Raw genomic sequence first — 20,820 nt, 5'->3', positions numbered from 1 at the left:
TTTGTGAGTAGGATACAGGACCCTAAATAGCTGGTGAGAGGTATGAGGTATTTTAAAAGCATAAAAATTGTACACCTGTGAAATGAAATGCTTTCACAAGTGATCTTCTGTGTTTATTGTCCTGTGCATAAAGTTGCACCTTGTGTTTGAAGGTTTAAATTATTTCAGGCTTGCATGGAGGCAGAAATTTCTGAGTGACTTTTATACATTTCTTAAGACTCTGCACTGTCAGGATGGCCGAGTGGTCTAAGGCGCTGTGTTCAGGCCACAGTCTCCTCTGGAGGCATGGGTTCGAATCCCACTTCTGACATGACTTTTGGAGATGTAATCTCCTTTTTCAGGTTAACATCTGATGGAAGTTGCATCTGTTGGTCTTCACCTGGGATGTGATTCCGTCCTCATCTAGTCAAGAGAGCTGGGGTTTCTCATATATTTCGGTTGTATAAAGTCTTGCTGACAAAGTGCAGTCCTTACTATATGAGCATAGGACCCATGTAAGAGCTCATCTGGAAGAGTCATGCTCTTGTATGCCCTGGCCAGACAGGCCATGCAAATATGGAAGAATGCCTAGCATCTGGTAGACAGTTGGACTCCAGCACACTTACGGCAATTTCCTCAGGGCTGTGATCAGGGGCTGCTTAGATTTGCGTATTCCACCCTATGCTGTGACATTGAAATTCCTTGTTGAATTTGCTGTAGCTAGCCAAGAGGTGGCTGTTGACTCAATTTCAAAGCAGCTTTGGGCCTTTCAAGTGGCTGGTTAATAGCACTTTCTCTTTGTACGCCTTAAAGGTCTAAAGAGTTCTTCATAGGTACTGCTCTCTATGGATTGTTCAAAGATCTGTTGGAAGTACTTATAATAGGATAAAGAAAATGAGGGCATGCCTTTTCGGTACCCCACTTGCATGGCTGTTTGGCCTGTGGAAGGTTCCACAAATGCAAGTCAGGATGGCCGAGTGGTCTAAGGCGCTGCGTTCAGGTCGCAGTCTCTTCTGGAGGCGTGGGTTCAAATCCCACTTCTGACAATTGTGTGTTTACTCTACTTTTTTCTTGAGAGAGAAAAAATCAGATCATTTCCCTCACATGGGCTTATATGGTTGTCTGCTTGGAAAAGTGCAGTGAGTTTTTTTCTTGCTCTAGCCACTCATGACCTAAGATGTGTGCTTTTTTTGGTTCACAATATCTTTCCCTCTCTGTAGATGATCAAGCAAATGTGGTCAGGATGGCCGAGTGGTCTAAGGCGCTGCGTTAAGGCCGCAGTCTCTCCTGGAGGCGTGGGTTCGAATCCCACTTCTGACAAAACTTTAAGTCCATTTTGTCTCTGAGTTCTTTTAGAATCTCAGCTAAAAATTGGCAGTGCATATAATATCTGAATAAGTAACAAACTTCAGTTTCAACTGCAAATTAATTTGCCCAATTCTGTCTTCAAGCTCGTATAATATTCTTCTAGCACTCGTGGTGTTTTATGTGTTTTTTGGGGGGTGCTTAAAAAGTCCCTTTTATTAATGAAATGGGTTACATTCAGTCTTGTGATATTTTTGGTTTCCAATAAGTAGATTGTTAATTTTATGTAACCTCATTTTCTAATGCTCCATTCAAGAGATGTTTCCACTATGAAATGCAGAGCAAGGGGAAAGAGCACAAGTGATAGAGCGAGTGAGTGAGAAGGGGTGTTGAGGAAGGAGAGAATGAAACAAAGACAGAGTGAGTGAACGGCAGGTTGGCCTAGAAGAGGAGACTAGAAGTGAAGGCGACATACTTTTCCCTGCTTTTGACCTCCCACCCATCCCAAACCGACCACAAACGTACCATCTATGCAACGTTGGTATGCAGAAATTCACGCCTCAGCCAGTGAGGGTAAGTCCCAGGCCAGGGGCTAGAGAGCAAAAGACTGCATGTGCTCAGACGTTCCCTGCTAGGGACAGTTGATCTGAAACAAGGTCTGCTCTCTTGTATCCAGCAAGGATCTAGAAATCCTGCATGAATCTGCAAGGCACAATGACAGCATACATTTGCATAATATGCCCCACCTTCTGCCTTCCTACTTCCTGTGCAGTAGTTGTTTGTGTAGAGAGAGAGGTCGCAGGCAAGGTAATTTTGTGAGTAGGATACAGGACCCTAAATAGCTGGTGAGAGGTATGAGGTATTCTAAAAGCATAAAAATTGTACACCTGTGAAATGAAATGCTTTCACATGTGATCTTCTGTGTTTATTGTCCTGTGCATAAAGTTGCACCTTGTGTTTGAAGGTTTAAATTATTTCAGGCTTGCATGGAGGCAGAAATTTCTGAGTGACTTTTATACATTTCTTAAGACTCTGCACTGTCAGGATGGCCGAGTGATCTAAGGCGCTGTGTTTAGGCCGCAGTCTCCTCTGGAGGCGTGGGTTCGAATCCCACTTCTGACATGACTTTTGGAGATGTAATCTCCTTTTTCAGGTTAACATCTGATGGAAGTTGCATCTGTTGGTCTTCACCTGGGATGTGATTCCGTCCTCATCTAGTCAAGAGAGCTGGGGTTTCTCATATATTTCGGTTGTATAAAGTCTTGCTGACAAAGTGCAGTCCTTACTATATGAGCATAGGACCCATGTAAGAGCTCATCTGGAAGAGTCATGCTCTTGTATGCCCTGGCCAGACAGGCCATGCAAATATGGAAGAATGCCTAGCATCTGGTAGACAGTTGGACTCCAGCACACTTACGGCAATTTCCTCAGGGCTGTGATCAGGGACTGCTTAGATTTGCGTATTCCACCCTATGTTGTGACATTGAAATTCCTTGTTGAATTTGCTTTAGCTAGCCAAGAGGTGGCTGTTGACTCAATTTCAAAGCAGCTTTGGGCCTTTCAAGTGGCTGGTTAATAGCACTTTCTCTTTGTACGCCTTAAAGGTCTAAAGAGTTCTTCATAGGTACTGCTCTCTATGGATTGTTCAAAGATCTGTTGGAAGTACTTATAATAGGATAAATAAATTGAGGGCATGCCTTTTCGGTACCCCACTTGCATGGCTGTCTGGCCTGTGGAAGGTTCCACAAATGCAAGTCAGGATGGCCGAGTGGTCTAAGGTGCTGCGTTCAGGTCGCAGTCTCTTCTGGAGGCGTGGGTTCAAATCCCACTTATGACAATTGTGTGTTTACTCTACTTGTTTCTTGAGAGAGAGAAAATCTGATCATTTCCCTCACATGGGCTTATATGGTTGTCTACTTGGAAAAGTGCAGTGAATTTTTTTCTTGCTCTAGCCACTCATGACCTAAGATGTGTGCTTTTTTTGGTTCACAATATCTTACCCTCTCTGTAGATGATCAAGCAAATGTGGTCAGGATGGCCGAGTGGTCTAAGGCGCTGCGTTAAGGCTGCAGTCTCTCCTGGAGGCGTGGGTTCGAATCCCACTTCTGACAAAACTTTAAGTCCATTTTGTCTCTGAGTTCTTTTAGAATCTCAGCTAAAAATTGGCAGTGCATATAATATCTGAATAAGTAACAAACTTCAGTTTCAACTGCAAATTAATTTGCCCAATTCTGTCTTCAAGCTCGTATAATATTCTTCTAGCACTCGTGGTGTTTTATGTGTTTTTTTGGGGGTGCTTAAAAAGTCCCTTTTATTAATGAAATGGGTTACATTCAGTCTTGTGATATTTTTGGTTTCCAATAAGTAGATTGTTAATTTTATGTAACCTCATTTTCTAATGCTCCATTCAAGAGATGTTTCCACTATGAAATGCAGAGCAAGGGGAAAGAGCACAAGTGATAGAGCGAGTGAGTGAGAAGGGGTGTTGAGGAAGGAGAGAATGAAACAAAGACAGAGTGAGTGAACGGCAGGTAGGCCTAGAAGAGGAGACTAGAAGTGAAGGCGACATACTTTTCCATGCTTTTGACCTCCCACCCATCCCAAACCGACCACAAACGTACCATCTATGCAACGTTGGTATGCAGTAATTCACGCCTCAGCCAGTGAGGGTAAGTCCCAGGCCAGGGGATAGAGAGCAAAAGACTGCATGTGCTCAGACGTTCCCTGCTAGGGACAGTTGATCTGAAACAAGGTCGGCTCTCTTGTATCCAGCAAGGATCTAGAATTCCTGCATGAATCTGCAAGGCACAATGACAGCATACATTTGCATAATATGCCCCACCTTCTGCCTTCCTACTTCCTGTGCAGTAGTTGTTTGTGTAGAGAGAGAGGTCGCAGGCAAGGTAATTTTGTGAGTAGGATACAGGACCCTAAATAGCTGGTGAGAGGTATGAGGTATTTTAAAAGCATAAAAATTGTACACCTGTGAAATGAAATGCTTTCACATGTGATCTTCTGTGTTTATTGTCCTGTGCATAAAGTTGCACCTTGTGTTTGAAGGTTTAAATTATTTCAGGCTTGCATGGAGGCCGAAATTTCTGAGTGACTTTTATACATTTCTTAAGACTCTGCACTGTCAGGATGGCCGAGTGGTCTAAAGTGCTGTGTTTAGGCCGCAGTCTACTCTGGAGGCGTGGGTTCGAATCCCACTTCTGACATGACTTTTGGAGATGTAATCTCCTTTTTCAGGTTAACATCTGATGGAAGTTGCATCTGTTGGTCTTCACCTGGGATGTGATTCCGTCCTCATCTAGTCAAGAGAGCTGGGGTTTCTCATATATTTCGGTTGTATAAAGTCTTGCTGACAAAGTGCAGTCCTTACTATATGAGCATAGGACCCATGTAAGAGCTCATCTGGAAGAGTCATGCTCTTGCATGCCCTGGCCAGACAGGCCATGCAAATATGGAAGAATGCCTAGCATCTGGTAGACAGTTGGACTCCAGCACACTTACGGCAATTTCCTCAGGGCTGTGATCAGGGGCTGCTTAGATTTGCGTATTCCACCCTATGTTGTGACATTGAAATTCCTTGTTGAATTTGCTTTAGCTAGCCAAGAGGTGGCTGTTGACTCAATTTCAAAGCAGCTTTGGGCCTTTCAAGTGGCTGGTTAATAGCACTTTCTCTTTGTACGCCTTAAAGGTCTAAAGAGTTCTTCATAGGTACTGCTCTCTATGTATTGTTCAAAGATCTGTTGGAAGTACTTATAATAGGATAAATAAATTGAGGGCATGCCTTTTCGGTACCCCACTTGCATGGCTGTCTGGCCTGTGGAAGGTTCCACAAATGCAAGTCAGGATGGCCGAGTGGTCTAAGGCGCTGCGTCCAGGTCGCAGTCTCTTCTGGAGGCGTGGGTTCAAATCCCACTTCTTACAATTGTGTGTTTACTCTACTTTTTTCTTGAGAGAGAAAAAATCAGATCATTTCCCTCACAATGGCTTATATGGTTGTCTGCTTGGAAAAGTGCAGTGAGTTTTTTTCTTGCTCTAGCCACTCATGACCTAAGATGTGTGCTTTTTTTGGTTCACAATATCTTTTCCTCTCTGTAGATGATCAAGCAAATGTGGTCAGGATGGCCGAGTGGTCTAAGGCGCTGCGTTAAGGCCGCAGTCTCTCCTGGAGGCGTTGGTTCGAATCCCACTTCTGACAAAACTTTAAGTCCATTTTGTCTCTGAGTTCTTTTAGAATCTCAGCTAAAAATTGGCAGTGCATATAATATCTGAATAAGTAACAAACTTCAGTTTCAACTGCAAATTAATTTGCCCAATTCTGTCTTCAAGCTCGTATAATATTCTTCTAGCACTCGTGGTGTTTTATGTGTTTTTTGGGGGGTGCTTAAAAAGTCCCTTTTATTAATGAAATGGGTTACATTCAGTCTTGTGATATTTTTGGTTTCCAATAAGTAGATTGTTAATTTTATGTAACCTCATTTTCTAATGCTCCATTCAAGAGATGTTTCCACTATGAAATGCAGAGCAAGGGGAAAGAGCACAAGTGATAGAGCGAGTGAGTGAGAAGGGGTGTTGAGGAAGGAGAGAATGAAACAAAGACAGAGTGAGTGAACGGCAGGTAGGCCTAGAAGAGGAGACTAGAAGTGAAGGCGACATACTTTTCCCTGCTTTTGACCTCCCACCCATCCCAAACCGACCACAAACGTACCATCTATGCAACGTTGGTATGCAGAAATTCACGCCTCAGCCAGTGAGGGTAAGTCCCAGGCCAGGGGCTAGAGAGCAAAAGACTGCATGTGCTCAGACGTTCCCTGCTAGGGACAGTTGATCTGAAACAAGGTCTGCTCTCTTGTATCCAGCAAGGATCTAGAAATCCTGCATGAATCTGCAAGGCACAATGACAGCATACATTTGCATAATATGCCCCACCTTCTGCCTTCCTACTTCCTGTGCAGTAGTTGTTTGTGTAGAGAGAGAGGTCGCAGGCAAGGTAATTTTGTGAGTAGGATACAGGACCCTAAATAGCTGGTGAGAGGTATGAGGTATTTTAAAAGCATAAAAATTGTACACCTGTGAAATGAAATGCTTTCACATGTGATCTTCTGTGTTTATTGTCCTGTGCATAAAGTTGCACCTTGTGTTTGAAGGTTTAAATTATTTCAGGCTTGCATGAGGCAGAAATTTCTGAGTGACTTTTATACATTTCTTAAGACTCTGCACTGTCAGGATGGCCGAGTGGTCTAAGGCGCTGTGTTTAGGCCGCAGTCTCCTCTGGAGGCGTGGGTTCGAATCCCACTTCTGACATGACTTTTGGAGATGTAATCTCCTTTTTCAGGTTAACATCTGATGGAAGTTGCATCTGTTGGTCTTCACCTGGGATGTGATTCCGTCCTCATCTAGTCAAGAGAGCTGGGGTTTCTCATATATTTCGGTTGTATAAAGTCTTGCTGACAAAGTGCAGTCCTTACTATATGAGCATAGGACCCATGTAAGAGCTCATCTGGAAGAGTCATGCTCTTGTATGCCCTGGCCAGACAGGCCATGCAAATATGAAAGAATGCCTAGCATCTGGTAGACAGTTGGACTCCAGCACACTTACGGCAATTTCCTCAGGGCTGTGATCAGGGACTGCTTAGATTTGCGTATTCCACCCTATGATGTGACATTGAAATTCCTTGTTGAATTTGCTTTAGCTGGCCAAGAGGTGGCTGTTGACTCAATTTCAAAGCAGCTTTGGGCCTTTCAAGTGGCTGGTTAATAGCACTTTCTCTTTGTACGCCTTAAAGGTCTAAAGAGTTCTTCATAGGTACTGCTCTCTATGGATTGTTCAAAGATCTGTTGGAAGTACTTATAATAGGATAAATAAATTGAGGGCATGCCTTTTCGGTACCCCACTTGCATGGCTGTCTGGCCTGTGGAAGGTTCCACAAATGCAAGTCAGGATGGCCGAGTGGTCTAAGGCGCTGCGTTCAGGTCGCAGTCTCTTCTGGAGGCGTGGGTTCAAATCCCACTTCTGACAATTGTGTGTTTACTCTACTTTTTTCTTGAGAGAGAAAAAATCTGATCATTTCCCTCACATGGGCTTATATGGTTGTCTACTTGGAAAAGTGCAGTGAGTTTTTTTCTTGCTCTAGCCACTCATGACCTAAGATGTGTGCTTTTTTTGGTTCACAATATCTTTCCCTCTCTGTAGATGATCAAGCACATGTGGTCAGGATGGCCGAGTGGTCTAAGGCGCTGCGTTAAGGCCGCAGTCTCTCCTGGAGGCGTGGATTCGAATCCCACTTCTGACAAAACTTTAAGTCCATTTTGTCTCTGAGTTCTTTTAGAATCTCAGCTAAAAATTGGCAGTGCATATAATATCTGAATAAGTAACAAACTTCAGTTTCAACTGCAAATTAATTTGCCCAATTCTGTCTTCAAGCTCGTATAATATTCTTCTAGCACTCGTGGTGTTTTATGTGTTTTTTGGGGGGTGCTTAAAAAGTCCCTTTTATTAATGAAATGGGTTACATTCAGTCTTGTGATATTTTTGGTTTCCAATAAGTAGATTGTTAATTTTATGTAACCTCATTTTCTAATGCTCCATTCAAGAGATGTTTCCACTATGAAATGCAGAGCAAGGGGAAAGAGCACAAGTGATAGAGCGAGTGAGTGAGAAGGGGTGTTGAGGAAGGAGAGAATGAAACAAAGACAGAGTGAGTGAACGGCAGGTTGGCCTAGAAGAGGAGACTTCAAGTGAAGGCGACATACTTTTCCCTGCTTTTGACCTCCCACCCATCCCAAACCGACCACAAACGTACCATCTATGCAACGTTGGTATGCAGAAATTCACGCCTCAGCCAGTGAGGGTAAGTCCCAGGCCAGGGGCTAGAGAGCAAAAGACTGCATGTGCTCAGACGTTCCCTGCTAGGGACAGTTGATCTGAAACAAGGTCTGCTCTCTTGTATCCAGCAACGATCTAGAAATCCTGCATGAATCTGCAAGGCACAATGACAGCATACATTTGCATAATATGCCCCACCTTCTGCCTTCCTACTTCCTGTGCAGTAGTTGTTTGTGTAGAGAGAGAGGTCGCAGGCAAGGTAATTTTGTGAGTAGGATACAGGACCCTAAATAGCTGGTGAGAGGTATGAGGTATTCTAAAAGCATAAAAATTGTACACCTGTGAAATGAAATGCTTTCACATGTGATCTTCTGTGTTTATTGTCCTGTGCATAAAGTTGCACCTTGTGTTTGAAGGTTTAAATTATTTCAGGCTTGCATGGAGGCAGAAATTTCTGAGTGACTTTTATACATTTCTTAAGACTCTGCACTGTCAGGATGGCCGAGTGGTCTAAGGCGCTGTGTTTAGGCCGCAGTCTCCTCTGGAGGCGTGGGTTCGAATCCCACTTCTGACATGACTTTTGGAGATGTAATCTCCTTTTTCAGGTTAACATCTGATGGAAGTTGCATCTGTTGGTCTTCACCTGGGATGTGATTCCGTCCTCATCTAGTCAAGAGAGCTGGGGTTTCTCATATATTTCGGTTGTATAAAGTCTTGCTGACAAAGTGCAGTCCTTACTATATGAGCATAGGACCCATGTAAGAGCTCATCTGGAAGAGTCATGCTCTTGTATGCCCTGGCCAGACAGGCCATGCAAATATGGAAGAATGCCTAGCATCTGGTAGACAGTTGGACTCCAGCACATTTACGGCAATTTCCTCAGGGCTGTGATCAGGGGCTGCTTAGATTTGCGTATTCCACCCTATGTTGTGACATTGAAATTCCTTGTTGAAATTGCTTTAGCTAGCCAAGAGGTGGCTGTTGACTCAATTTCAAAGCAGCTTTGGGCCTTTCAAGTGGCTGGTTAATAGCACTTTCTCTTTGTACGCCTTAAAGGTCTAAAGAGTTCTTCATAGGTACTGCTCTCTATGGATTGTTCAAAGATCTGTTGGAAGTACTTATAATAGGATAAATAAATTGAGGGCATGCCTTTTCGGTACCCCACTTGCATGGCTGTCTGGCCTGTGGAAGGTTCCACAAATGCAAGTCAGTATGGCCGAGTGGTCTAAGGCGCTGCGTTCAGGTCGCAGTCTCTTCTGGAGGCGTGGGTTCAAATCCCACTTCTGACAATTGTGTGTTTACTCTACTTTTTTCTTGGGAGAGAAAAAATCAGATCATTTCCCTCACATGGGCTTATATGGTTGTCTACTTGGAAAAGTGCAGTGAGTTTTTTTCTTGCTCTAGCCACTCATGACCTAAGTTGTGTGCTTTTTTTGGTTCACAATATCTTTCCCTCTCTGTAGATGATCAAGCAAATGTGGTCAGGATGGCCGAGTGGTCTAAGGCGCTGCGTTAAGGCCGCAGTCTCTCCTGGAGGCGTGGGTTCGAATCCCACTTCTGACAAAACTTTAAGTCCATTTTGTCTCTGAGTTCTTTTAGAATCTCAGCTAAAAATTGGCAGTGCATATAATATCTGAATAAGTAACAAACTTCAGTTTCAACTGCAAATTAATTTGCCCAATTCTGTCTTCAAGCTCGTATAATATTCTTCTAGCACTCGTGGTGTTTTATGTTTTTTTTGGGGGGTGCTTAAAAAGTCCCTTTTATTAATGAAATGGGTTACATTCAGTCTTGTGATATTTTTGGTTTCCAATAAGTAGATTGTTAATTTTATGTAACCTCATTTTCTAATGCTCCATTCAAGAGATGTTTCCACTATGAAATGCAGAGCAAGGGGAAAGAGCAGAAGTGATGGAGCGAGTGAGTGAGAAGGGGTGTTGAGGAAGGAGAGAATGAAACAAAGACAGAGTGAGTGAACGGCAGGTAGGCCTAGAAGAGGAGACTAGAAGTGAAGGTGACATACTTTTCCCTGCTTTTGACCTCCCACCCATCCCAAACCGACCACAAACGTACCATCTATGCAACGTTGGTATGCAGAAATTCACGCCTCACCCAGTGAGGGTAAGTCCCAGGCCAGGGGCTAGAGAGCAAAAGACTGCATGTGCTCAGACGTTCCCTGCTAGGGACAGTTGATCTGAAACAAGGTCTGCTCTCTTGTATCCAGCAAGGATCTAGAAATCCTGCATGAATCTGCAAGGCACAATGACAGCATACATTTGCATAATATGCCCCACCTTCTGCCTTCCTACTTCCTGTGCAGTAGTTGTTTGTGTAGAGAGAGAGGTCGCAGGCAAGGTAATTTTCTGAGTAGGATACAGGACCCTAAATAGCTGGTGAGAGGTATGAGGTATTCTAAAAGCATAAAAATTGTACACCTGTGAAATGAAATGCTTTCACATGTGATCTTCTGTGTTTATTGTCCTGTGCATAAAGTTGCACCTTGTGTTTGAAGGTTTAAATTATTTCAGGCTTGCATGGAGGCAGAAATTTCTGATTGACTTTTATACATTTCTTAAGACTCTGCACTGTCAGGATGGCCGAGTGGTCTAAGGCGCTGTGTTTAGGCTGCAGTCTCCTCTGGAGGCGTGGGTTCGAATCCCACTTCTGACATGACTTTTGGAGATGTAATCTCCTTTTTCAGGTTAACATCTGATGGAAATTGCATCTGTTGGTCTTCACCTGGGATGTGATTCCGTCCTCATCTAGTCAAGAGAGCTGGGGTTTCTCATATATTTCGGTTGTATAAAGTCTTGCTGACAAAGTGCAGTCCTTACTATATGAGCATAGGACCCATGTAAGAGCTCATCTGGAAGAGTCATGCTCTTGTATGCCCTGGCCAGACAGGCCATGCAAATATGGAAGAATGCCTAGCATCTGGTAGACAGTTGGACTCCAGCACACTTACGGCAATTTCCTCAGGGCTGTGATCAGGGGCTGCTTAGATTTGCGTATCCCACCCTATGTTGTGACATTGAAATTCCTTGTTGAATTTGCTTTAGCTAGCCAAGAGGTGGCTGTTGACTCAATTTCAAAGCAGCTTTGGGCCTTTCAAGTGGCTGGTTAATAGCACTTTCTCTTTGTACGCCTTAAAGGTCTAAAGAGTTCTTCATAGGTACTGCTCTCTATGGATTGGTCATAGATCTGTTGGAAGTACTTATAATAGGATAAATAAATTGAGGGCATGCCTTTTCGGTACCCCACTTGCATGGCTGTCTGGCCTGTGGAAGGTTCCACAAATGCAAGTCAGGATGGCCGAGTGGTCTAAGGCGCTGCGTTCAGGTCGCAGTCTCTTCTGGAGGCGTGGGTTCAAATCCCACTTCTGACAATTGTGTGTTTACTCTACTTTTTTCTTGAGAGAGAAAAAATCAGATCATTTCCCTCACAATGGCTTATATGGTTGTCTGCTTGGAAAAGTGCAGTGAGTTTTTTTCTTGCTCTAGCCACTCATGACCTAAGATGTGTGCTTTTTTTGGTTCACAATATCTTTTCCTCTCTGTAGATGATCAAGCTAATGTGGTCAGGATGGCCGAGTGGTCTAAGGCGCTGCGTTAAGGCCGCAGTCTCTCCTGGAGGCGTGGGTTCGAATCCCACTTCTGACAAAACTTTAAGTCCATTTTGTCTCTGAGTTCTTTTAGAATCTCAGCTAAAAATTGGCAGTGCATATAATATCTGAATAAGTAACAAACTTCAGTTTCAACTGCAAATTAATTTGCCCAATTCTGTCTTCAAGCTCGTATAATATTCTTCTAGCACTCGTGGAATTTTATGTGTTTTTTGGGGGGTGCTTAAAAAGTCCCTTTTATTAATGAAATGGGTTACATGCAGTCTTGTGATATTTTTGGTTTCCAATAAGTAGATTGTTAATTTTATGTAACCTCATTTTCTAATGCTCCATTCAAGAGATGTTTCCACTATGAAATGCAGAGCAAGGGGAAAGAGCACAAGTGATAGAGCGAGTGAGTGAGAAGGGGTGTTGAGGAAGGAGAGAATGAAACAAAGACAGAGTGAGTGAACGGCAGGTAGGCCTAGAAGAGGAGACTAGAAGTGAAGGCGACATACTTTTCCCTGCTTTTGACCTCCCACCCATCCCAAACCGACCACAAACGTACCATCTATGCAACGTTGGTATGCAGTAATTCACGCCTCAGCCAGTGAGGGTAAGTCCCAGGCCAGGGGATAGAGAGCAAAAGACTGCATGTGCTCAGACGTTCCCTGCTAGGGACAGTTGATCTGAAACAAGGTCTGCTCTCTTGTATCCAGCAAGGATCTAGAATTCCTGCATGAATCTGCAAGGCACAATGACAGCATACATTTGCATAATATGCCCCACCTTCTGCCTTCCTACTTCCTGTGCAGTAGTTGTTTGTGTAGAGAGAGAGGTCGCAGGCAAGGTAATTTTGTGAGTAGGATACAGGACCCTAAATAGCTGGTGAGAGGTATGAGGTATTTTAAAAGCATAAAAATTGTACACCTGTGAAATGAAATGCTTTCACATGTGATCTTCTGTGTTTATTGTCCTGTGCATAAAGTTGCACCTTGTGTTGGAAGGTTTAAATTATTTCAGGCTTGCATGGAGGCAGAAATTTCTGAGTGACTTTTATACATTTCTTAAGACTCTGCACTGTCAGGATGGCCGAGTGGTCTAAAGTGCTGTGTTTAGGCCGCAGTCTCCTCTGGAGGCGTGGGTTCGAATCCCACTTCTGACATGACTTTTGGAGATGTAATCTCCTTTTTCAGGTTAACATCTGATGGAAGTTGCATCTGTTGGTCTTCACCTGGGATGTGATTCCGTCCTCATCTAGTCAAGAGAGCTGGGGTTTCTCATATATTTCGGTTGTATAAAGTCTTGCTGACAAAGTGCAGTCCTTACTATATGAGCATAGGACCCATGTAAGAGCTCATCTGGAAGAGTCATGCTCTTGTATGCCCTGGCCAGACAGGCCATGCAAATATGGAAGAATGCCTAGCATCTGGTAGACAGTTGGACTCCAGCACACTTACGGCAATTTCCTCAGGGCTGTGATCAGGGGCTGCTTAGATTTGCGTATTCCACCCTATGTTGTGACATTGAAATTCCTTGTTGAATTTGCTTTAGCTAGCCAAGAGTTGGCTGTTGACTCAATTTCAAAGCAGCTTTGGGCCTTTCAAGTGGCTGGTTAATAGCACTTTCTCTTTGTACGCCTTAAAGGTCTAAAGAGTTCTTCATAGGTACTGCTCTCTATGGATTGTTCAAAGATCTGTTGGAAGTACTTATAATAGGATAAATAAATTGAGGGCATGCCTTTTCGGAACCCCACTTGCATGGCTGTCTGGCCTGTGGAAGGTTCCACAAATGCAAGTCAGGATGGCCGAGTGGTCTAAGGCGCTGCGTTCAGGTCGCAGTCTCTTCTGGAGGCGTGGGTTCAAATCCCACTTCTGACAATTGTGTGTTTACTCTTCTTTTTTCTTGGGAGAGAAAAAATCAGATCATTTCCCTCACATGGGCTTATATGGTTGTCTACTTGGAAAAGTGCAGTGAGTTTTTTTCTTGCTCTAGCCACTCATGACCTAAGTTGTGTGCTTTTTTTGGTTCACAATATCTTTCCCTCTCTGTAGATGATCAAGCACATGTGGTCAGGATGGCCGAGTGGTCTAAGGCGCTGTGATAAGGCCGCAGTCTCTCCTGGAGGCGTGGGTTCGAATCCCACTTCTGACAAAACTTTAAGTCCATTTTGTCTCTGAGTTCTTTTAGAATCTCAGCTAAAAATTGGCAGTGCATATAATATCTGAATAAGTAACAAACTTCAGTTTCAACTGCAAATTAATTTGCCCAATTCTGTCTTCAAGCTCGTATAATATTCTTCTAGCACTCGTGGTGTTTTATGTGTTTTTTGGGGGGTGCTTAAAAAGTCCCTTTTATTAATGAAATGGGTTACATTCAGTCTTGTGATATTTTTGGTTTCCAATAAGTAGATTGTTAATTTTATGTAACCTCATTTTCTAATGCTCCATTCAAGAGATGTTTCCACTATGAAATGCAGAGCAAGGGGAAAGAGCACAAGTGATAGAGCGAGTGAGTGAGAAGGGGTGTTGAGGAAGGAGAGAATGAAACAAAGACAGAGTGAGTGAACGGCAGGTTGGCCTAGAAGAGGAGACTAGAAGTGAAGGCGACATACTTTTCCCTGCTTTTGACCTCCCACCCATCCCAAACCGACCACAAACGTACCATCTATGCAACGTTGGTATGCAGAAATTCACGCCTCAGCCAGTGAGGGTAAGTCCCAGGCCAGGGGCTAGAGAGCAAAAGACTGCATGTGCTCAGACGTTCCCTGCTAGGGACAGTTGATCTGAAACAAGGTCTGCTCTCTTGTATCCAGCAACGATCTAGAAATCCTGCATGAATCTGCAAGGCACAATGACAGCATACATTTGCATAATATGCCCCACCTTCTGCCTTCCTACTTCCTGTGCAGTAGTTGTTTGTGTAGAGAGAGAGGTCGCAGGCAAGGTAATTTTGTGAGTAGGATACAGGACCCTAAATAGCTGGTGAGAGGTATGAGGTATTCTAAAAGCATAAAAATTGTACACCTGTGAAATGAAATGCTTTCACATGTGATCTTCTGTGTTTATTGTCCTGTGCATAAAGTTGCACCTTGTGTTTGAAGGTTTAAATTATTTCAGGCTTGCATGAGGCAGAAATTTCTGAGTGACTTTTATACATTTCTTAAGACTCTGCACTGTCAGGATGGCCGAGTGGTCTAAGGCGCTGTGTTTAGGCCGCAGTCTCCTCTGGAGGCGTGGGTTCGAATCCCACTTCTGACATGACTTTTGGAGATGTAATCTCCTTTTTCAGGTTAACATCTGATGGAAGTTGCATCTGTTGGTCTTCACCTGGGATGTGATTCCGTCCTCATCTAGTCAAGAGAGCTGGGGTTTCTCATATATTTCGGTTGTATAAAGTCTTGCTGACAAAGTGCAGTCCTTACTATATGAGCATAGGACCCATGTAAGAGCTCATCTGGAAGAGTCATGCTCTTGTATGCCCTGGCCAGACAGGCCATGCAAATATGAAAGAATGCCTAGCATCTGGTAGACAGTTGGACTCCAGCACACTTACGGCAATTTCCTCAGGGCTGTGATCAGGGACTGCTTAGATTTGCGTATTCCACCCTATGATGTGACATTGAAATTCCTTGTTGAATTTGCTTTAGCTAGCCAAGAGGTGGCTGTTGACTCAATTTCAAAGCAGCTTTGGGCCTTTCAAGTGGCTGGTTAATAGCACTTTCTCTTTGTACGCCTTAAAGGTCTAAAGAGTTCTTCATAGGTACTGCTCTCTATGGATTGTTCAAAGATCTGTTGGAAGTACTTATAATAGGATAAATAAATTGAGGGCATGCCTTTTCGGTACCCCACTTGCATGGCTGTCTGGCCTGTGGAAGGTTCCACAAATGCAAGTCAGGATGGCCGAGTGGTCTAAGGCGCTGCGTTCAGGTCGCAGTCTCTTCTGGAGGCGTGGGTTCAAATCCCACTTCTGACAATTGTGTGTTTACTCTACTTTTTTCTTGAGAGAGAAAAAATCTGATCATTTCCCTCACATGGGCTTATATGGTTGTCTACTTGGAAAAGTGCAGTGAGTTTTTTTCTTGCTCTAGCCACTCATGACCTAAGATGTGTGCTTTTTTTGGTTCACAATATCTTTCCCTCTCTGTAGATGATCAAGCACATGTGGTCAGGATGGCCGAGTGGTCTAAGGCGCTGCGTTAAGGCCGCAGTCTCTCCTGGAGGCGTGGGTTCGAATCCCACTTCTGACAAAACTTTAAGTCCATTTTGTCTCTGAGTTCTTTTAGAATCTCAGCTAAAAATTGGCAGTGCATATAATATCTGAATAAGTAACAAACTTCAGTTTCAACTGCAAATTAATTTGCCCAATTCTGTCTTCAAGCTCGTATAATATTCTTCTAGCACTCGTGGTGTTTTATGTGTTTTTTGGGGGGTGCTTAAAAAGTCCCTTTTATTAATGAAATGGGTTACATTCAGTCTTGTGATATTTTTGGTTTCCAATAAGTAGATTGTTAATTTTATGTAACCTCATTTTCTAATGCTCCATTCAAGAGATGTTTCCACTATGAAATGCAGAGCAAGGGGAAAGAGCACAAGTGATAGAGCGAGTGAGTGAGAAGGGGTGTTGAGGAAGGAGAGAATGAAACAAAGACAGAGTGAGTGAACGGCAGGTTGGCCTAGAAGAGGAGACTTCAAGTGAAGGCGACATACTTTTCCCTGCTTTTGACCTCCCACCCATCCCAAACCGACCACAAACGTACCATCTATGCAACGTTGGTATGCAGAAATTCACGCCTCAGCCAGTGAGGGTAAGTCCCAGGCCAGGGGCTAGAGAGCAAAAGACTGCATGTGCTCAGACGTTCCCTGCTAGGGACAGTTCATCTGAAACAAGGTCTGCTCTCTTGTATCCAGCAACGATCTAGAAATCCTGCATGAATCTGCAAGGCACAATGACAGCATACATTTGCATAATATGCCCCACCTTCTGCCTTCCTACTTCCTGTGCAGTAGTTGTTTGTGTAGAGAGAGAGGTCGCAGGCAAGGTAATTTTGTGAGTAGGATACAGGACCCTAAATAGCTGGTGAGAGGTATGAGGTATTCTAAAAGCATAAAAATTGTACACCTGTGAAATGAAATGCTTTCACATGTGATCTTCTGTGTTTATTGTCCTGTGCATAAAGTTGCACCTTGTGTTTGAAGGTTTAAATTATTTCAGGCTTGCATGGAGGCAGAAATTTCTGAGTGACTTTTATACATTTCTTAAGACTCTGCACTGTCAGGATGGCCGAGTGGTCTAAGGTGCTGTGTTTAGGCCGCAGTCTCCTCTGGAGGCGTGGGTTCGAATCCCACTTCTGACATGACTTTTGGAGATGTAATCTCCTTTTTCAGGTTAACATCTGATGGAAGTTGCATCTGTTGGTCTTCACCTGGGATGTGATTCCGTCCTCATCTAGTCAAGAGAGCTGGGGTTTCTCATATATTTCGGTTGTATAAAGTCTTGCTGACAAAGTGCAGTCCTTACTATATGAGCATAGGACCCATGTAAGAGCTCATCTGGAAGAGTCATGCTCTTGTATGCCCTGGCAAGACAGGCCATGCAAATATGGAAGAATGCCTAGCATCTGGTAGACAGTTGGACTCCAGCACACTTACGGCAATTTCCTCAGGGCTGTGATCAGGGGCTGCTTAGATTTGCGTATTTCACCTTATGTTGTGACATTGAAATTCCTTGTTGAATTTGCTTTAGCTAGCCAAGAGGTGGCTGTTGACTCAATTTCAAAGCAGCTTTGTTCCGTTCAAGTGGCTGGTTAATAGCACTTTCTCTTTGTACGCCTTAAAGGTCTAAAGAGTTCTTCATAGGTACTGCTCTCTATGGATTGTTCAAAGATCTGTTGGAAGTACTTATAATAGGATAAATAAATTGAGGGCATGCCTATTCGGTACCCCACTTGCATGGCTGTCTGGCCTGTGGAAGGTTCCACAAATGCAAGTCAGGATGGCCGAGTGGTCTAAGGCGCTGCGTTCAGGTCGCAGTCTCTTCTGGAGGCGTGGGTTCAAATCCCACTTCTGACAATTGTGTGTTTACTCTACTTTTTTCTTGAGAGAGAAAAAATCTGATCATTTCCCTCACATGGGCTTATATGGTTGTCTACTTGGAAAAGTGCAGTGAGTTTTTTTCTTGCTCTAGCCACTCATGACCTAAGATGTGTGCTTTTTTTGGTTCACAATATCTTTCCCTCTCTGTAGATGATCAAGCAAACGTGGTCAGGATGGCCGAGTGGTCTAAGGCGCTGCGTTAAGGCCGCAGTCTCTCCTGGAGGCGTGGGTTCGAATCCCACTTCTGACAAAACTTTAAGTCCATTTTGTCTCTGAGTTCTTTTAGAATCTCAGCTAAAAATTGGCAGTGCATATAATATCTGAATAAGTAACAAACTTCAGTTTCAACTGCAAATTAATTTGCCCAATTCTGTCTTCAAGCTCGTATAATATTCTTCTAGCACTCGTAGTGTTTTATGTGTTTTTTGGGGGGTGCTTAAAAAGTCCCTTTTATTAATGAAATGGGTTACATTCAGTCTTGTGATATTTTTGGTTTCCAATAAGTAGATTGTTAATTTTATGTAACCTCATTTTCTAATGCTCCATTCAAGAGATGTTTCCACTATGAAATGCAGAGCAAGGGGAAAGAGCACAAGTGATAGAGCGAGTGAGTGAGAAGGGGTGTTGAGGAAGGAGAGAATGAAACAAAGACAGAGTGAGTGAACGGCAGGTAGGCCTAGAAGAGGAGACTAGAAGTGAAGGCGACATACTTTTCCCTGCTTTTGACCTCCCACCCATCCCAAACCGACCACAAACGTACCATCTATGCAACGTTGGTATGCAGAAATTCACGCCTCAGCCAGTGAGGGTAAGTCCCAGGCCAGGGGCTAGAGAGCAAAAGACTGCATGTGCTCAGACGTTCCCTGCTAGGGACAGTTGATCTGAAACAAGGTCTGCTCTCTTGTATCCAGCAAGGATCTAGAAATCCTGCATGAATCTGCAAGGCACAATGACAGCATACATTTGCATAATATGCCCCACCTTCTGCCTTCCTACTTCCTGTGCAGTAGTTGTTTGTGTAGAGAGAGAGGTCGCATGCAAGGTAATTTTGTGAGTAGGATACAGGACCCTAAATAGCTGGTGAGAGGTATGAGGTATTCTAAAAGCATAAAAATTGTACACCTGTGAAATGAAATGCTTTCACATGTGATCTTCTGTGTTTATTGTCCTGTGCATAAAGTTGCACCTTGTGTTTGAAGGTTTAAATTATTTCAGGCTTGCATGGAGGCAGAAATTTCTGAGTGACTTTTATACATTTCTTAAGACTCTGCACTGTCAGGATGGCTGAGTGGTCTAAGGCGCTGTGTTTAGGCCGCAGTCTTCTCTGGAGGCGTGGGTTCGAATCCCACTTCTGACATGACTTTTGGAGATGTAATCTCCTTTTTCAGGTTAACATCTGATGGAAGTTGCATCTGTTGGTCTTCACCTGGGATGTGATTCCGTCCTCATCTAGTCAAGAGAGCTGGGGTTTCTCATATTTTTCGGTTGTATAAAGTCTTGCTGACAAAGTGCAGTCCTTACTATATGAGCATAGGACCCATGTAAGAGCTCATCTGGAAGAGTCATGCTCTTGTATGCCCTGGCCAGACAGGCCATGCAAATATGGAAGAATGCCTAGCATCTGGTAGACAGTTGGACTCCAGCACACTTACGGCAATTTCCTCAGGGCTGTGATCAGGGGCTGCTTAGATTTGCGTATTCCACCCTATGTTGTGACATTGAAATTCCTTCTTGAATTTGCTTTAGCTAGCCAAGAGGTGGCTGTTGACTCAATTTCAAAGCAGCTTTGGGCCTTTCAAGTGGCTGGTTAATAGCACTTTCTCTTTGTACGCCTTAAAGGTCTAAAGAGTTCTTCATAGGTACTGCTCTCTATGGATTGTTCAAAGATCTGTTGGAAGTACTTATAATAGGATAAAAAAATTGAGGGCATGCCTTTTCGGTACCCCACTTGCATGGCTGTCTGGCCTGTGGAAGGTTCCACAAATGCAAGTCAGGATGGCCAAGTGGTCTAAGGCGCTGCGTTCAGGTCGCAGTCTCTTCTGGAGGCGTGGGTTCAAATCCCACTTCTGACAATTGTGTGTTTACTCTACTTTTTTCTTGAGAGAGAAAAAATCAGATCATTTCCCTCACATGGGCTTATATGGTTGTCTACTTGGAAAAGTGCAGTGAGTTTTTTTCTTGCTCTAGCCACTCATGACCTAAGATGTGTGCTTTTTTTGGTTCACAATATCTTTCCCTCTCTGTAGATGATCAAGCAACATGTGGTCAGGATGGCCGAGTGATCTAAGGCACTGCGTTAAGGCCGCAGTCTCTCCTGGAGGCGTGGGTTCGAATCCCACTTCTGACAAAACTTTAAGTCCATTTTGTCTCTGAGTTCTTTTAGAATCTCAGCTAAAAATTGGCAGTGCATATAATATCTGAATAAGTAACAAACTTCAGTTTCAACTGCAAATTAATTTGCCCAATTCTGTCTTCAAGCTCGTATAATATTCTTCTAGCACTCGTAGTGTTTTATGTGTTTTTTGGGGGGTGCTTAAAAAGTCCCTTTTATTAATGAAATGGGTCACATTCAGTCTTGTGATATTTTTGGTTTCCAATAAGTAGATTGTTAATTTTATGTAACCTCATTTTCTAATGCTCCATTCAAGAGATGTTTCCACTATGAAATGCAGAGCAAGGGGAAAGAGCACAAGTGATAGAGCGAGTGAGTGAGAAGGGGTGTTGAGGAAGGAGAGAATGAAACAAAGACAGAGTGAGTGAACGGCAGGTAGGCCTAGAAGAGGAGACTAGAAGTGAAGGCGACATACTTTTCCCTGCTTTTGACCTCCCACCCATCCCAAACCGACCACAAACGTACCATCTATGCAACGTTGGTATGCAGAAATTCACGCCTCAGCCAGTGAGGGTAAGTCCCAGGCCAGGGGCTAGAGAGCAAAAGACTGCATGTGCTCAGACGTTCCCTGCTAGGGACAGTTGATCTGAAACAAGGTCTGCTCTCTTGTATC

The 20,820-nt window shown here is 43.6% G+C and overlaps 24 non-coding genes across 24 annotated transcripts; all 24 read left to right on the top strand.

Moving 5' to 3' along the window:
* Window positions 1-227: 227 nt before the first annotated feature.
* Window positions 228-310, top strand: TRNAL-CAG (transfer RNA leucine (anticodon CAG)). The gene has a single exon. It is a non-coding gene; the product is annotated as a tRNA-Leu (tRNA).
* Window positions 311-942: 632 nt separating this feature from the next.
* Window positions 943-1,025, top strand: TRNAL-CAG (transfer RNA leucine (anticodon CAG)). The gene has a single exon. It is a non-coding gene; the product is annotated as a tRNA-Leu (tRNA).
* A 191-nt stretch (window positions 1,026-1,216) lies between these two features.
* TRNAL-AAG (transfer RNA leucine (anticodon AAG)) lies at window positions 1,217-1,299 on the top strand. Its single transcript has one exon. It is a non-coding gene; the product is annotated as a tRNA-Leu (tRNA).
* Window positions 1,300-2,323: 1,024 nt separating this feature from the next.
* On the top strand, window positions 2,324-2,406 carry TRNAL-UAG (transfer RNA leucine (anticodon UAG)). The gene has a single exon. It is a non-coding gene; the product is annotated as a tRNA-Leu (tRNA).
* A 906-nt stretch (window positions 2,407-3,312) lies between these two features.
* On the top strand, window positions 3,313-3,395 carry TRNAL-AAG (transfer RNA leucine (anticodon AAG)). Its single transcript has one exon. It is a non-coding gene; the product is annotated as a tRNA-Leu (tRNA).
* A 3,119-nt stretch (window positions 3,396-6,514) lies between these two features.
* TRNAL-UAG (transfer RNA leucine (anticodon UAG)) lies at window positions 6,515-6,597 on the top strand. Its single transcript has one exon. It is a non-coding gene; the product is annotated as a tRNA-Leu (tRNA).
* A 632-nt stretch (window positions 6,598-7,229) lies between these two features.
* TRNAL-CAG (transfer RNA leucine (anticodon CAG)) lies at window positions 7,230-7,312 on the top strand. Its single transcript has one exon. It is a non-coding gene; the product is annotated as a tRNA-Leu (tRNA).
* Window positions 7,313-8,610: 1,298 nt separating this feature from the next.
* On the top strand, window positions 8,611-8,693 carry TRNAL-UAG (transfer RNA leucine (anticodon UAG)). Its single transcript has one exon. It is a non-coding gene; the product is annotated as a tRNA-Leu (tRNA).
* A 632-nt stretch (window positions 8,694-9,325) lies between these two features.
* On the top strand, window positions 9,326-9,408 carry TRNAL-CAG (transfer RNA leucine (anticodon CAG)). The gene has a single exon. It is a non-coding gene; the product is annotated as a tRNA-Leu (tRNA).
* A 191-nt stretch (window positions 9,409-9,599) lies between these two features.
* TRNAL-AAG (transfer RNA leucine (anticodon AAG)) lies at window positions 9,600-9,682 on the top strand. Its single transcript has one exon. It is a non-coding gene; the product is annotated as a tRNA-Leu (tRNA).
* A 1,024-nt stretch (window positions 9,683-10,706) lies between these two features.
* Window positions 10,707-10,789, top strand: TRNAL-UAG (transfer RNA leucine (anticodon UAG)). Its single transcript has one exon. It is a non-coding gene; the product is annotated as a tRNA-Leu (tRNA).
* Window positions 10,790-11,421: 632 nt separating this feature from the next.
* TRNAL-CAG (transfer RNA leucine (anticodon CAG)) lies at window positions 11,422-11,504 on the top strand. Its single transcript has one exon. It is a non-coding gene; the product is annotated as a tRNA-Leu (tRNA).
* Window positions 11,505-11,695: 191 nt separating this feature from the next.
* Window positions 11,696-11,778, top strand: TRNAL-AAG (transfer RNA leucine (anticodon AAG)). Its single transcript has one exon. It is a non-coding gene; the product is annotated as a tRNA-Leu (tRNA).
* A 1,739-nt stretch (window positions 11,779-13,517) lies between these two features.
* Window positions 13,518-13,600, top strand: TRNAL-CAG (transfer RNA leucine (anticodon CAG)). Its single transcript has one exon. It is a non-coding gene; the product is annotated as a tRNA-Leu (tRNA).
* Window positions 13,601-13,791: 191 nt separating this feature from the next.
* Window positions 13,792-13,874, top strand: TRNAL-AAG (transfer RNA leucine (anticodon AAG)). Its single transcript has one exon. It is a non-coding gene; the product is annotated as a tRNA-Leu (tRNA).
* A 1,023-nt stretch (window positions 13,875-14,897) lies between these two features.
* TRNAL-UAG (transfer RNA leucine (anticodon UAG)) lies at window positions 14,898-14,980 on the top strand. Its single transcript has one exon. It is a non-coding gene; the product is annotated as a tRNA-Leu (tRNA).
* Window positions 14,981-15,612: 632 nt separating this feature from the next.
* TRNAL-CAG (transfer RNA leucine (anticodon CAG)) lies at window positions 15,613-15,695 on the top strand. Its single transcript has one exon. It is a non-coding gene; the product is annotated as a tRNA-Leu (tRNA).
* A 191-nt stretch (window positions 15,696-15,886) lies between these two features.
* TRNAL-AAG (transfer RNA leucine (anticodon AAG)) lies at window positions 15,887-15,969 on the top strand. The gene has a single exon. It is a non-coding gene; the product is annotated as a tRNA-Leu (tRNA).
* A 1,024-nt stretch (window positions 15,970-16,993) lies between these two features.
* On the top strand, window positions 16,994-17,076 carry TRNAL-UAG (transfer RNA leucine (anticodon UAG)). Its single transcript has one exon. It is a non-coding gene; the product is annotated as a tRNA-Leu (tRNA).
* A 632-nt stretch (window positions 17,077-17,708) lies between these two features.
* TRNAL-CAG (transfer RNA leucine (anticodon CAG)) lies at window positions 17,709-17,791 on the top strand. The gene has a single exon. It is a non-coding gene; the product is annotated as a tRNA-Leu (tRNA).
* A 191-nt stretch (window positions 17,792-17,982) lies between these two features.
* On the top strand, window positions 17,983-18,065 carry TRNAL-AAG (transfer RNA leucine (anticodon AAG)). The gene has a single exon. It is a non-coding gene; the product is annotated as a tRNA-Leu (tRNA).
* Window positions 18,066-19,089: 1,024 nt separating this feature from the next.
* TRNAL-UAG (transfer RNA leucine (anticodon UAG)) lies at window positions 19,090-19,172 on the top strand. Its single transcript has one exon. It is a non-coding gene; the product is annotated as a tRNA-Leu (tRNA).
* Window positions 19,173-19,804: 632 nt separating this feature from the next.
* TRNAL-CAG (transfer RNA leucine (anticodon CAG)) lies at window positions 19,805-19,887 on the top strand. Its single transcript has one exon. It is a non-coding gene; the product is annotated as a tRNA-Leu (tRNA).
* A 192-nt stretch (window positions 19,888-20,079) lies between these two features.
* On the top strand, window positions 20,080-20,162 carry TRNAL-AAG (transfer RNA leucine (anticodon AAG)). Its single transcript has one exon. It is a non-coding gene; the product is annotated as a tRNA-Leu (tRNA).
* Window positions 20,163-20,820: the final 658 nt, after the last annotated feature.

The sequence above is a fragment of the Lissotriton vulgaris genome, chromosome 8 (genome assembly GCF_964263255.1).
Source record: "Lissotriton vulgaris chromosome 8, aLisVul1.2, whole genome shotgun sequence".
In the NCBI taxonomy this organism is placed as follows: Eukaryota; Metazoa; Chordata; class Amphibia; order Caudata; family Salamandridae; genus Lissotriton; species Lissotriton vulgaris.
Note: the sequence above shows the minus strand (reverse complement) of the source record. Positions and strands in the feature narration are given on the sequence as shown.